The sequence below is a fragment of the Toxorhynchites rutilus genome, chromosome 1, assembly GCF_029784135.1.
Source record: "Toxorhynchites rutilus septentrionalis strain SRP chromosome 1, ASM2978413v1, whole genome shotgun sequence".
Taxonomy (NCBI): domain Eukaryota; kingdom Metazoa; phylum Arthropoda; class Insecta; order Diptera; family Culicidae; genus Toxorhynchites; species Toxorhynchites rutilus.
Window position 1 is genome coordinate 55,679,434 of NC_073744.1, and position 13,824 is coordinate 55,693,257.

General features: G+C 37.6%; 1 protein-coding gene and 1 long non-coding RNA gene across 4 annotated transcripts in view; one reads left to right on the forward strand and one right to left on the reverse strand.

Moving 5' to 3' along the window:
• Positions 1-3,793, reverse strand: part of LOC129763266 (uncharacterized) — a 37,005-nt gene extending 33,212 nt beyond the window's left edge. For both annotated transcript variants that reach the window (XR_008740861.1, XR_008740863.1), the window contains exon 1: positions 3,578-3,793. This is a non-coding gene — a long non-coding RNA (uncharacterized LOC129763266). The remainder of the gene's footprint in view (positions 1-3,577) is intronic.
• Positions 1-13,824, forward strand: part of LOC129763265 (5-hydroxytryptamine receptor 1A-alpha) — a 271,724-nt gene that overhangs the window by 191,286 nt on the left and 66,614 nt on the right. The gene's annotated exons all lie outside the window — the stretch shown is intronic.

A 13,824-nucleotide genomic window follows, 5' to 3' on the forward strand; every position in this document is an offset into this window, starting at 1 on the left:
AGGGAAACACATTTCAGTCAGAACAAAAATACCCCCGACTTTCATGTATTGGCAATGCCGATTTCTCCAACGCTGCTTGGTTTTGAAGCCTGTGTTAGGGAACACATTTCGATGAGAACAAAAGTCCCCATACTTTCATGTATTTGCCATGCCGATTTCCTCAGTGTTGCTTGATTTTGATGGCTGTGTTGGGGAAACCGTCAATCGGGCCAATCAAAGCGAGGTAGTTCGTTAAGTTAAGTTAAGGTAGTTAGGGCGTTTATATAACGCTTAACGTTTTACAGTAATTCAATTGTTTATCTAATGAAAAATAACATTTTATTAATTGCGATAGATGCGTAGAAATATTCCCTATCAGTTGATGCAAACATCTTTCCGATCCAGTAAGAAATGTTCGAGTTATAAGCATTCGGAATCTTTCATTTTTTCCTGCATGTTCTGTGTTTAGGTTTTCATTTTACCCCCCATATACTCCGGTTAGACGTAGTCCCACTGTTAAAAGAAATGAATGAATTCAACAACGAAGCGACCCCCACTTCATATTCCGGAGAACTTCTAGCGGTCTGAACACATTATTCTTCTTCTTCTTCAATGGCACTAACGTTCCTAGAGGAACTTCGCCGTCTCAACGTAGTATTACTTGCGTCATTTTTATTAGTACTTAGTTGAGATTTCTATGCCAAATAACACGCCTTGAATGCATTCTGAGTGGCAAGCTCTAGAATACGCGTGATCACAGTGCAAGTCGGAGGAAATTTCTTTGACGAAAAAGACGGGTGGGTAATGTCGGGGACATAACCGGAGTGACGTAGGACTATACAAAGGGGACACTAATTGGGGACTGAAACTAATTGTTGCCTTGATGAGCGCCGAACCGAAGCTGCTCTGTTCTTGATGCGGGTTTTCTGATTGTCGTGAGCAGCGTTGCAAGCCAACTCGAGCACTCCGACGGCCGAAACTCTATAATCGCTGTTAGTTATACTGGTGCTCCGGCACCAATCCGTTCGGCCTAGTTACCTTTGCGGAGCAATCAGTGAATGCGACCAACAGGGAACTGCACACCTGCACGATTCGAGTGGGACTTTGCCTTTCCCTTAACTTCTGCTCCTTTGTTACGTCCACGATGCCGATGCAGTACAACCACACAGGTTTACGGTTTGAAAGAAAATAAGATATTTTTTTGGGGTCCGCGTGTTTTATATTCTAGCGGTACACACTCACAGGATAGAGACAAATCGGCAGACTCAGCCAGAGGGGCGAGTCCAACGAACGAATGAGCGTTAAAAGGGAGCGATGGCAAAAAAAATACATTCATTACGATTTGTTCACTCGTTGGATTCACATGCAGTAAAAAGGGTCCTTTTCAGGATCACAAAATTATCTTCAATCTAAAGAGTTTATTGTTTTATTATCACTCGATATCCCCATCTTGTTCGGCTAAACCTTTCTGTTTAGTGATTGCATTTGCCACTTGCCACAGCTTTCACAGTTGGAAAATTTCTTCCCATCCAGCTTGTGACATATTTTACAGTAAATTACATTCAATGGCACGTCGCATTACCACCACTCAGTATCGGATTGGAGGTAATTTTAACCTGTAATTGAAAATCTGCGATGACAGTGGTACAGTGTCGACTTTCAATGTGGGATCATAATTTGGATCTCTATGTTTACAAAAATGTCCAACTAAATAAGTCGCACTACATGTCCGTCCAATTAGCTAAATGTAGAACTAATTGTAAATTACTGTACTTTCAATCTGGAAACAATTTAAGAATTGGTGAAAATTGAATAATCAGTCCCCAACTATCAATAAGCTCAGAACAACTGCCAAATTCACATACTCATCAGATCCTGGCAAACAAATTATGAAAAAATCAATTTGTGATTTATTATTATTTTGGATAATGTTTTAGAAAGCATTGAACTGTATTTCCTAAACTCTTTTTTGGAAAGTTTAATGGCCCTGAAAAGCGCCTTGTTTTATGGAATGGTTCCAATTTAGAAAACTTAGTACTCGTGGTTTTGAAAAAAAACCATTTCGAACGCCCTCGATGCCGCCTTGTTCTGGATTTGCCACCAAAGCAGTTTGTATAAAGAACAAACTTTTTTCTTCTGCTACCTGATTCCGTTTTGCGATTGCGTTTGCCACACGCCACTCGCTGCAACTGCCTGTTGTCTTGATGTCCACCGAACCGAATGTGTTCTGTTCCGAATGCATAAGAAAACCCGAATGGGTTTTCTTATCGTCGCGAGTAGCTTTGCCAGCTAACTCGATCACTTCGGCGGCCGAAACTATATAACGCCGGCTAGGTGGACTGGTGCACTGGTACTAACGCGCTCGGCCTAGCTACCCTTGCGGGGAACTCCAGATCAACACGGTTCCTGCGGGATTTTGCCTTTCCCTTCACTTTTCCTCCTTTACCATGTCCAGACATGGCTGCTTGGGTTGGTTTGTTGATGTGTTGTGATGCGAACCGATGTGGTGTACGGTTTGAATGAGAATGATCGTTACGGCAGCGGAGCGGGGATTTTTAAGCTAACTGGCTGGCTCGAGAATTACGCATGTGTGAGACTGCGACCAATGTTTCGTTCATTTTTTTCTTTTTCCTTTCCAATCGTGCTTCATTCTATTTCGCTGCTGCTCTGGTTGCCCGTTTTGGTCGGTACGATTTGAGGAGCACAAAATGGACCAATCAAAAATGAGCACATAGTGCATTTTGACAATGCTTGATATTTCACAATTATTCAATTAATTATCTCAAGAAAAATGAAATGTTATTCGTTATGATAGATGCGTAGATATATTTGCTATCAATTGATGCAAAAACCTTTGCGATCTATTGAGAAATGCTCGAGTTATAAGCGTTCCAAATTTTGCATTTTTTCCTACTTGTTCAGTGCCTAGATTTCCATTTCACCCCCTACATCTTCCGGTTAGACGTAGTCCTACGTCAAAATTCCCTCGACCAGAACGGGAATCGAACCCGAACACCCGGCATGTTAGTTATGACGCTAACCACTCGGCCAAGGGAGCACACGGTCTGAACACATATTGTCTCTAAAAGACACTAGTTCATTTGCACCCGAGAGTTTGAACGATTGTGACATTGTAGTTCCATTATTGGACCCATACTATACAATAGATTAACTTACGTCTTTCAAACGACCACTTCACAAATCGAAGATTTTCCGATCACATATCGTTTCAATAAGTAGCTCTGTGGACATAGTCTGAGTTACAACCAAAACTACAAAGCTGAAATGAACAAATTGAGTTATCACAGTTCCGCCTTTGTGGAAGAACTGAGGCTACATGCACTCAGTCAACGGTTTATCAAGCCAACTATCATTTCCAAACCCAAAAAACAAAGTCCGCAGTTGCGCAATACATTCTTTGTTCGCATCTACTGGAACAAACCTCAAGGCAAGTTTAATTAAATGCGCTATATAACAATAACAAATAGAATAAACACTGAATATTCCATCAAACCTTCTTCTAAGGTAAGTTATTCTTCTGAAGGCATTCGAATACACTTTTTTACGCACCACGTGAAAGACATTTAAATAAAAATACCTGGCATCCTGGCTGCTTACGTCGGCGTTGGCGATTGACCAGCGACCACTTTCCGGATCATGCTTAAGTTTCCTATTTTTTTCACCTTTTATTAAACAAACTCACTTGCGGTGCGGGTGATTCCTCAGTAAAGATATTCAGAATTTCTGTTGAAAATTCAGCAGTCTGGCAGGATCGCCAAAATGTTTGACTTCTATTACCGAGGAATCACCCAACACGCTCTACGAAGCCGAATCGCACTTTCGTTACCGTTGGTATGTCAAATGGGGCGATGCTTGTTGCTGAACAACTGAATATGGGTAACGTGCGTGTGTGTGTGTGCATCAAGTATATGCATAAAGGTGAGGCATAACAGGCGATATCGGCAAGGCTACTATTATAGCTTATGGTGCCACACACTAACGTGTCGGAGCTATTGGTTAATCAACGAATCGCATGAATTTTTAATTGAGACTGACGTACTTCGCAATTACAAATCAGACTGTCACACATTAGAACAATCTGTTTCAAATCCGTGGTATAGGTCTGTCACGGAACCCAAAAATGGCGTGACACAGTGTGCGTTGGTCACTCACATTTATGTCTTCGAATAGGGACGATGAAAATGGTGCCGGTATTCTCTGCAATAGCAGATTTTTCATCTTAAAGAACGGGGGAGACAGAAACATTGACCGGTATTTTAACAAAATTCCTCCGGTCGGTTTTGTTTACCTGAAGGACGAGCGAGCGCCAGCATTCATCAATGCCGCTGCCTCTCTGCTCCGAAGGGTACTGTAAAAGAACGATAGGATCGCTTCAGATGAAAAATAGCGGAGAGTAATTCTAACAATTGTGCGGTTGAGAAAAAGCGTTGGAAAGTCTCACAGAAACCAGCCGTGGTGGAATGCGAAACTTCGTATTCTTCGAAATCGATTCCGCAAAGCAAGGAAACGATTCTTCAAATGCAGAAGTGGGCAACGTAAAACTTGAATGCGTGAAGCTAAGGTCCAATACAACTCTCTGAACGCAAGATGTTTTCGTGACTACATTCATCGCACCGAAGATAATGTGAAGGTAGACCCGAAATCATTTTGGAGCTACGTGAACGATAGAAAATCAACGAAAGGTATACCTCAAAACATGCGTTACCGGAGAATTGCTGCCATCACGTCGCAGAATTCAGCGAATATGTTCTCGTCTTTCTAACAAAGTGTGTCAAATTATAACTCATCACCTTTGACTGAAGCTACCTGAACAGTATTCCACAGCTCGATGTGAACGTGCCTCGGATGAATTTTTCAACACATGAAGTCCAGCTCAAGCTACAATCTATCGTCGGATCAAAAGGATCGATCGATTACCGCCAACGATGGATCCTGCCTTATCTCACTGGATACAGTTCCTCGGTGAAAGTTGGTGATGTATCCTCAGCCCCGTTCAAGAAAAAAGACGTTCGGCAACGATTCGATAAAGCTGAAGAAATTCGTGACGCAGTTGTACTTCAAAAAGTTGGACGCGCCACGCTATGAAAAATGCCTCGAACGTTACGGCTATTATGTAGAAAAATAGAAAATAAAACGTAGATTACGAAAATCACCTTATGTTTTGTCCTAACTTTATTTTTCCGCGATTTCTGAGGTACTGAAATACTGAAATACTATCAATGAAAACAAATAGAATGAACATCAACGTGAACATGCTATGAGGTTCATTTTGCATTGCATCTTCATCTTCGCCTTGATATTCGAATCATCAGAATTGAATATCATTGCGTGTTAGTGAGAATCAAAACATAAAAATACAACGTCAACCAATTGAGAGTAAAATCGACTAGAGGGTATGCTAATGTGGATGCATGACGCTTCGTCACTATTCTTGGCTTCTTTGCATTAAAATCGATTTCATTTAACAAGCCACATTTGACCGCAGTATTTGTATGTTGGATGAGGAAGTGGCGGGTAAAATTACCTACATCCGAAGTCTCCTGTACGTAGGAGCATTCTTCATTCTTAATTAGTATGAGAATCGTATTTAATAAAGAATCACTGCTGGAATATCAATTTGTCTAAAGAGATAATCCTCTGAAACTATTGACAATAGGGAAGGTGCGCGAATGAAGGTTTATCGAAATTCATTCGTGTTGTTTTCATACAATATAGTAAACAAAGTTCACGCGTCCTTGACATGATTGAAATGAACTCTTGCGTTACACTTGCCGTGAGAGATATGATGTTGTGTATCAGGAGAAGAGAATTCATTAGACACTGGGAGAACGTTAATTCTTACTGTTTATTGATAATTTATGGCACTGATTCTAGCTACTACGTCCACGCAAAAATCTTCATTTTACGGTGATCCCAACCTCTAACCGGTTATACACGCTCTGCTGCTTGCAGCAAAAAACATCGGTAATGCTATTATTAACACAACAATGAAAGCCTTATATCAACTGTCCCGCTGTGTACGGTCCAAATGTGAACCTTCGAACAATAATTTTGGCTCCTTTAAACTTATGTAACTGAGCCTGTAAAAATAAACGATTTAATAAAAAAAAACATTATCGTTAAGATAAAAATGTACACAAATCAATTCTGCTCTCACAGCCGAATTATGATGGAAACTACCAAAAATCATAATTTTCAATGTCATATGACAAATTTAAATCACAACTTTTTTTTTTCAAAACGGCGTATTCAAAATTCTTTCAAAAAATCTTAACTCAAAATCCAGATCAAATTGTGAAGTTCGACAAAGTTGATGCAAAATCAATAAGATATTTATGGAAAATTGTATTTCAAATGTACTGTTAAAAATTCTTATTCAAAAGTTGAATTTAATATTAAAAACTTGTATATCTCAAAACATTCCCCGTCCTAATGTTTTTGTATATTTTTATTGGAAGAAACTTCTAATTTAACAAAGTTTGGCGTATAGTTGTGCCGTGTCGGACTCACAGAATCTACACGTAGTTCAACATTATATCCTACGACTAACCGTACTCAAGATATAACCAATTTCATATACACTGAAGTCGCATTTTACGCGGGGGATACGTGCCTCGTGAACAAAACCGTGTAAATTCCGAAATCCGCGTAAAAACTGCGAAAACTACAAATTCCGCGAAAAATAAACTGCGTAAATTTCAAAATCCGTATAAAAATCAAACAAACATTGAATTATTAGTTTAAATGCAAGTCATATTCTAAGTAATGATGAACTGATTTTTTTTGCATGCTACAATCTTGATATCTGTTTCTCTTTTCATTTCTCAGCCACTAATCAGTGATACAATACAAACATATTTCGTGAAAAATCACAAATTTCATGACATATGACATATTTCGTGAAAAGTCACATGGCCTGGTTTAGATAGGTTATCATCAACACGAATGAACAGTCAGAAGTAATTCAGAATAATTTACTTCTGTTTTTGCATCAAAAACAATTTGATAATTGGGTAATTTGACATAAATTCATAAAGTCTGGAGGTCATGGCATGGTTTGACTTATAGGGGCTTCAGATTCTGGACTGGTCAGCTTGTTTACCAAATCAAAACCCTGTCGGGAACTTATGAGGAGTAATCGGACAAATAATAGATGCAGCTTATAAGCAGTATGAGTCATTTGAAGAGCATAAACGAGCAGTATCCTTTGCGTAGAACGAGATATACACTAGAACATGGCGCAGCTTGGACGTAACCACCTCAAATGGGTTATTTAAACTGATTGAGAACTAAAGATGAAAATTATCGTAATTAATGTTAAATTGACGTTAATTTTGTAAAGGAGTGAAAGTTTTTCCATCTGGTTCTATAGTTATGAAACACAGAAATTTTAGTTTTTTGAATGTTTCGTGCCTGAACACAACAATAAAGTTCAAATGGTCAGTCTTTCAAATGAAGATAGTTGTTATATCCTACACTATATACTTCAATTCAACTGATTTATTACTTCTTCTGGAAACTCAGAAACTCATGAAAAATTTGGCAAGTGCATTTGGCATTTGCGTTCTGAAATTTGTTGGAACTTGAATACAATCATTTACAAATTTAATTCAAGAAATTATCAAGTTCACCAGGTTTACCTAACACTGATTTGTCAAAATTTGTTTTATCATTAACGTGCAATTTTTATATTTTTTCAAAAATTAATTGCCTACTCCAGTATTTGTGAGTAACTAGTATTAACATATTCACAATTAAATCAATATCTATTTGATTTTACATCTTGAGTTTTTAATTTTGATGGGAGAGTTATGTCTTCCATTTGTTTAGAATACTCCAGACTTTGGTAAAGCATCCAGATATCCAGACCGTCCTTTGTCTAGTCCAGATATACCGCACTTTGCCCAGACTTTTCCAGATTTAAAAAATAGTAAGGGGTTGTATCTAGGACACGACCGCATATTTTCGACGTAGAACAACGCAATTACATTATGCAATCCACTTTTTTACCACTTCAAATATTATTTTGGAATGCATCGAAATTTTTGTAATAAATTATGTTCTTCGTTAGATGTGATGAACGTCCTTTTACGTTTGAAATTATGCCAAATATAACTACCAAAATATGTGAACGGAAGAGTTGTCAAACGATCATTGTATTTTACATTTTCCAAATTATTGCAAATTATTGCACATCTCATGATTACGTAGTTCTCGATCCGCGAAAGCTCATTCACATCTAGTATCTTAAATGATGAAATGACGTTTTATGGAAACATATTCCGGTCTGCACAACAACAAGCGAGAACAAAAATACTCAAAACCAAAAAATACCCCCGACTTGCATGTATTTACAAAGCGGATTCGCTCAGGCACATTAATTTTGAAGTCCGTGTTAGAGAAACACAGCTCAGTGTGGAAAAAAAACCCCGACTTGCATGCTTTGATAAAGCAGATCCCCCAGGCACATTGATTTTGAAGTCCGTGTTAGGGAAACACAGCTCAGTGGGAACAAAAATACCCCTCCCCCCCTTGTATGTATATTTGCAAAGCGGATTTCCACAGGTACATCTATTTTAAAGTCTGTGTTAGGGAAACCTTAAATCGGGCCAATCAAAACTTGGCAGTTAGGGTGTTTAGATAACGCTTAACATTTTGCAGTTATTCAAATGTTCATCTCATGAAAAATAACAATTTATTAATTGTGATAGACGCGTAGAAATATTTCCTATCAATTGATCGGTAGATCAAATGTATGGTAAAAAAGGAAGTTCTTCCAGTTTTCATGAATTTGAACCGTTTAGAGTTTAGCGAGTTGTAATGTATAGCATATCAAACAAATCTTAAAGAATCACGATTCGATTGGTATGCAATCATGAGAATTCGTTCACAGTGAAAATAGTTATTACCGTTATCTTTATCTCATAAAAACGTGACCTTTTTTTCTGATTTGGTACACTTCGTGAAAGACGTAGTTCTACGTCAAAAAAAATCTGCAATCATATTTGATTTTATTGAGTTGGTTTTTCCTATGGGATTGGAAGGCCTGACTGAGCTGAGCTGGCTTTCCCAGAGAACCGATTAGCATGCTGTTTTCTACAAAGTATGTAAAAAACACATGAAGTTTCTTGGAGGATTGAAGGATTCCTTGAAGCATGCGACTGAGAAGCACAAAAGCGACTGCTGTGATCACGAATGATTTCGAAGATGGTCAACAAGAGGAGTACATTAGACATTTGCCAAGCAATCCATTCAGTTTGATTGCCGACGAATCGACAGATATGATGAAGAAATAGTCACTGGCAAACATTGTTTGTCCGGAGGTCAAATAATTGACACTTTTTTACAGATAAAGTTTGGTTTGAAATTTGTACAAACACTGTTTTGTTTGCCACTCTTCAATTATCAACAGTGACAAACAAAGTCAAACATCGAACATGGAAAAAATCAACTAAAATATTTAAGGTAACCTAACCATGTACCGACAGGTTGGAAGATCAGACCAAAAAATATTTTAGGCATCCAATATTCATACAATAAGTATCTTTGGAAACTGAGACCGACACTGATATTGCGCAAACGTTCTTGATGAGGGCTGAATGGAAAGCGCAGCAAGAAAATGTTGGGGCTTAACGTGGTAATACACCTGGCAACTCTGGCTTCACCTTTTATAAGGCCGTGGAAACTGGGCAAAGAATTGCCTCAAACTTCAGAGAACATAATCCTTAAATGAGAAAGAACAAAATAACTTTGATAAAAAATAAACTATTAAAAATTGGTGGCGATATAGTTGTTAACTCAAAAACACTGCTTGCCGTTGTAAGCTCATTTTATTGTGCCTTTGGATATACAAAAATTAAAACAATATCTTATCAACTTGTTGCATGTTCAACGAATTTGAACAGAATTTTCGGCGGCGCTATGCAATTGCGGTTTTTATACATAAAAGTGACTCAAATTAATATCATAAATGTTAAGCAGGTCTAAAGAAATTGAAGTATTGTCAGATACTCTTAGAAGTCTTTGGTGAAACAAAATATTGAAATAACATTCCAAATGCGACAAAAAAATATTTTCTGTGGGTTGCAATATAATTGTTACGGCCTTATTACAGATTAGCCAACCGCAAAGTCTTTGAATTAGTAAAAATTTGGTATGCATAAGACAAAAACTAAAAATAGATTTTTATTTTAAAAAAAATTGGCTATAGAGATACCTCAGACTATCACTCAATTCTAGAAAAGGGGTCTATTGCCCAAAATAGTTTGACAATCCCTGGTCTACATAAATGTAGAAATTATAGAAAATATATAATTCATAGATCTCAACTTCATTATATTATACATACACATTATATAATTTATTTTAAATAAATAATATTTCATAATAAGCTTTGGGAAGGAGAAATTCATTATTTATTAAATCACAGAAATAATCGAATTGGACCGGCATGTTAGTAGTCGTAGCATAATCCAGGAACTAAAGACAATAAAACAGTTTTAAGTCATTTGCGCAAAGCGAAATTCGAAAAGAGGCTCGATGTTTGGATGTTATACCAATTAGCACAAAAAAACATGATGGATTGGATTTCCATCTGCCAAAGCCTTGGCCAAACGTAATGAAATCGACCCGACTGGGGATGAGAAATGTGTCACACACGACAATATTGTGCCAAAAAGATCGTAGTCAAAGCGTGGTGAAACAGCTCAGACGGTAGCCAAACCAGGAATGTGCTACTGTGTATTGGGTGGGATTTGAATGGAATAATTGATTATGGGTTGTTTCCGTATAGCCAAACACTAAATTCAGATATCTACTGTCAACAACTGGACCGTTTGAGGCTAATGATTGGCCAGGAACGGCCAGAATTGGTTAACAGAGAAGGTATTGTGTTCCATTAGAACAGGGGTTCTCAAACTGGTAATAGAGCCCTATTCCAGAATTAAGTGATATCTCAGATCCCTATAAACAATTTTTATAAACACAAATCTTTTTCTAGTTTTTGTCTTATTCATTCATACATTTTTTTTTGCTGCACTAGAGATATTTTTTTTATTTTTTGTAAAACCAAAGGCACAATAAAATGAGCTTACAAGGCAGCGGCAGCTGTTTAATAGATTATTTTTTGTTGAAGATAACGTGTTCTTCGACGGCGCCAGTGGTTGTATGGTTAGCGTAACAGCCTCACAATCCGATCGGCCTGGGTTCAATCCCAGCTGGCGTCGTTGGGATTTTCTGAGGCGAAAAATCTCTGGTTACGTCTTCCTTCGGAGCGGAAGTAAAAGAAGTTGGCCCGGCTCATGAGTTGTTGAGTCTGATAGGTAGGAACAGGTGGAGTCGCCTCCCTGATGTCGGTGATTGGCACTAAAGTGGCGGAAATAGGCCGACGAAAAATAAGCGAAGATAAAAAAAAAAAAAAAAAAAAACGTGTTCTTCCTCATGTAAGGATTATGTTCTCTTAAGTTTAAGTCGATTCCTTGCCTAGTTTTCACGGCCTTATAAAGGGTTAAGCCAGGGTTACCAGGTGTATTGAACAATAAAACTGGATGTTGGAAAAAAAATCTGGATTTGTCTGGATTTTTGTCGACATTTTTTATTTTTAATTGTGAATTTTATTGAATTTTTTCATCAGAAAATCTAACACTAAAAAAAATTTAAATTAATTTTTATCTTTATTTTAAATTAAATTTTATTTTTTTTAAATTTTGACATTCAGTACTACTCTAGTTTGTATTCAAATTTCTTCCTACGTCTATTTTAGGTATATGTGATTTTTTTCCGAATGTTTAGAGTGTTTTCGAGGTACAAATAAAAGTATATATATTTTCGAAATTTTGAAAAAAATATTACTCTGAGGCCCAATGTTACTCTAATTTTTATTTAAATGCGTTCGTATGTGTTGTTTTTTTCCACTTTTAATTTATTTTGAATTTAGAGACCCATTACTGCTCTAATATTTTTTAAATTTTGTTTTTTCATATGTCTAAATTTTGTCGATATATTTAGAGCATTGTGCTGTACAACTTTTTTTTCTCGTATCTTTAAATATATGAGATTATCTCTACATTGGATTTAGAAGGTTTACCAAATTCATCAGTATGATAGAGCTCTGTGAGAAAAAAATAAAAAATTATAGGAGGTTGTGTCCAAGATACGACCGCATTGTTGACGAAGAACTACACTGTTATTTTATATAAGTCGCTTGTTCATACCTTCGGATATTATTCTATAATGTTGTGAAATTTTAGGAACACCTGCTTAGTAGAATAATCTCTGAAATTAATTTTTCATTGTAGAATCAGTTGACGATAATTGATTGATGATTCATTCATGCCCTCGCAAAACAATATACTCGCTGATCGTATGTCGCAATTTATTTCATACCTCGAACGCTGTTCCGGTGGCCTTTTTCGCAATTGAAATAGACTCGATTATGTACATGTTGCACCAGCACCATTATTCCACATCTCATAATTACATCAATATATCTTTGGCACCGCATGGAAACAACAACAATGACAACACTTGCAAGTATCAAATATCATGCTACATGTTATTTAGTATTGCCTCAAAGGAATCGCACCTCTAGGCAACGTTCGTACAACGTAAACCAAGCGCCAAACAAACGTTCGCCATAGCATGCATACAGAGCCAGACATTGGTGGCTTGAAACTACTAGGAATATAAATACTTCTCATCATTTCACGCTATTCTCAAAAGAAACGCTTCTGTTAATATTACTGGCATCGAAAAAAGTTGCATTACTTTCTCATGCTCGAGGGTCACCCGTAGTGGAGGAAGTTTTGCTACTGGCAAGCGAATCCTAATCACATGCAAAATTCCAGAACGTTATTCACTTTCTTGGTGACTAAGCAAGTGAAATGAACTCTTTTTGTTAATAACAACCTTTTCGAGTAGTAGCAGTGGCAATGCTTCATTATGGTCAATATTAGCGCAAATGCAATCCTAGTTGAAGGCAGTTTTGCGACTGGCACGCGAACCCAAATAACCTATAACATTCCAGTAAGACATTCAAGATGCTTGGTATTCCCCAAATAATTGTTTGGCGCACAACCTTAACGCTTGCTTTGTCATAACGTCAGTTTTATGCATTGATGCATTCTCAAAGGCACCAACGAAGCCCTTATGATGACGGAAAACAAACTACAGGGTGGGCCATTTAAAGTGGAAGGATTTGTTTTTGCAATAGCAAAGTAAAGAAGTGGAATTTTAATTTTTTTTTTTTTTGAGATTCATTTATTTTGGTCCAAGGAGATTTGTTCTAACTACTTTTTGATTATGATATCTCGTAAATGACCGCCTCTGGCCTTGACCGCAAAATGTGCCCTTTTTTCGGCATTTTCCATCACTTTGCCCAATGTTTCGGCCGATATGGCAGCAATTTCTTGTCGGATATTGTCTTTCAGCGCAGCCAGGGTCCTTGGTTTACCAGTGTATACCTTGGATTTTAAATATCCCCATAAAAAAAAGTCAGGAGGCGTCAAATCAGGTGATCTCGGTGGCCAGTCATAATCGCCGTTTTTCGATATTAATCTTCCGGGGAACATTTCGCGCAATAATTTGGTCGTGGCAGCCGCTGTATGGCATGTAGCGCCGTCCTGTTGGAACCAGTAATTGTCCAATTCATTTTCACGAACAAATGGCAATAAAAAGATGCCTAACTCTTGCGAACGATGGCGACCTGATGTCGATGGAGTCTCTGCAACACTGGCTCGAACGGCATCAATATTCTCGTCGAAACGTCTTGGTCGTTGTCTGGACAGATGACTGACATTACCAACACTACCAGACGATATAAATTTG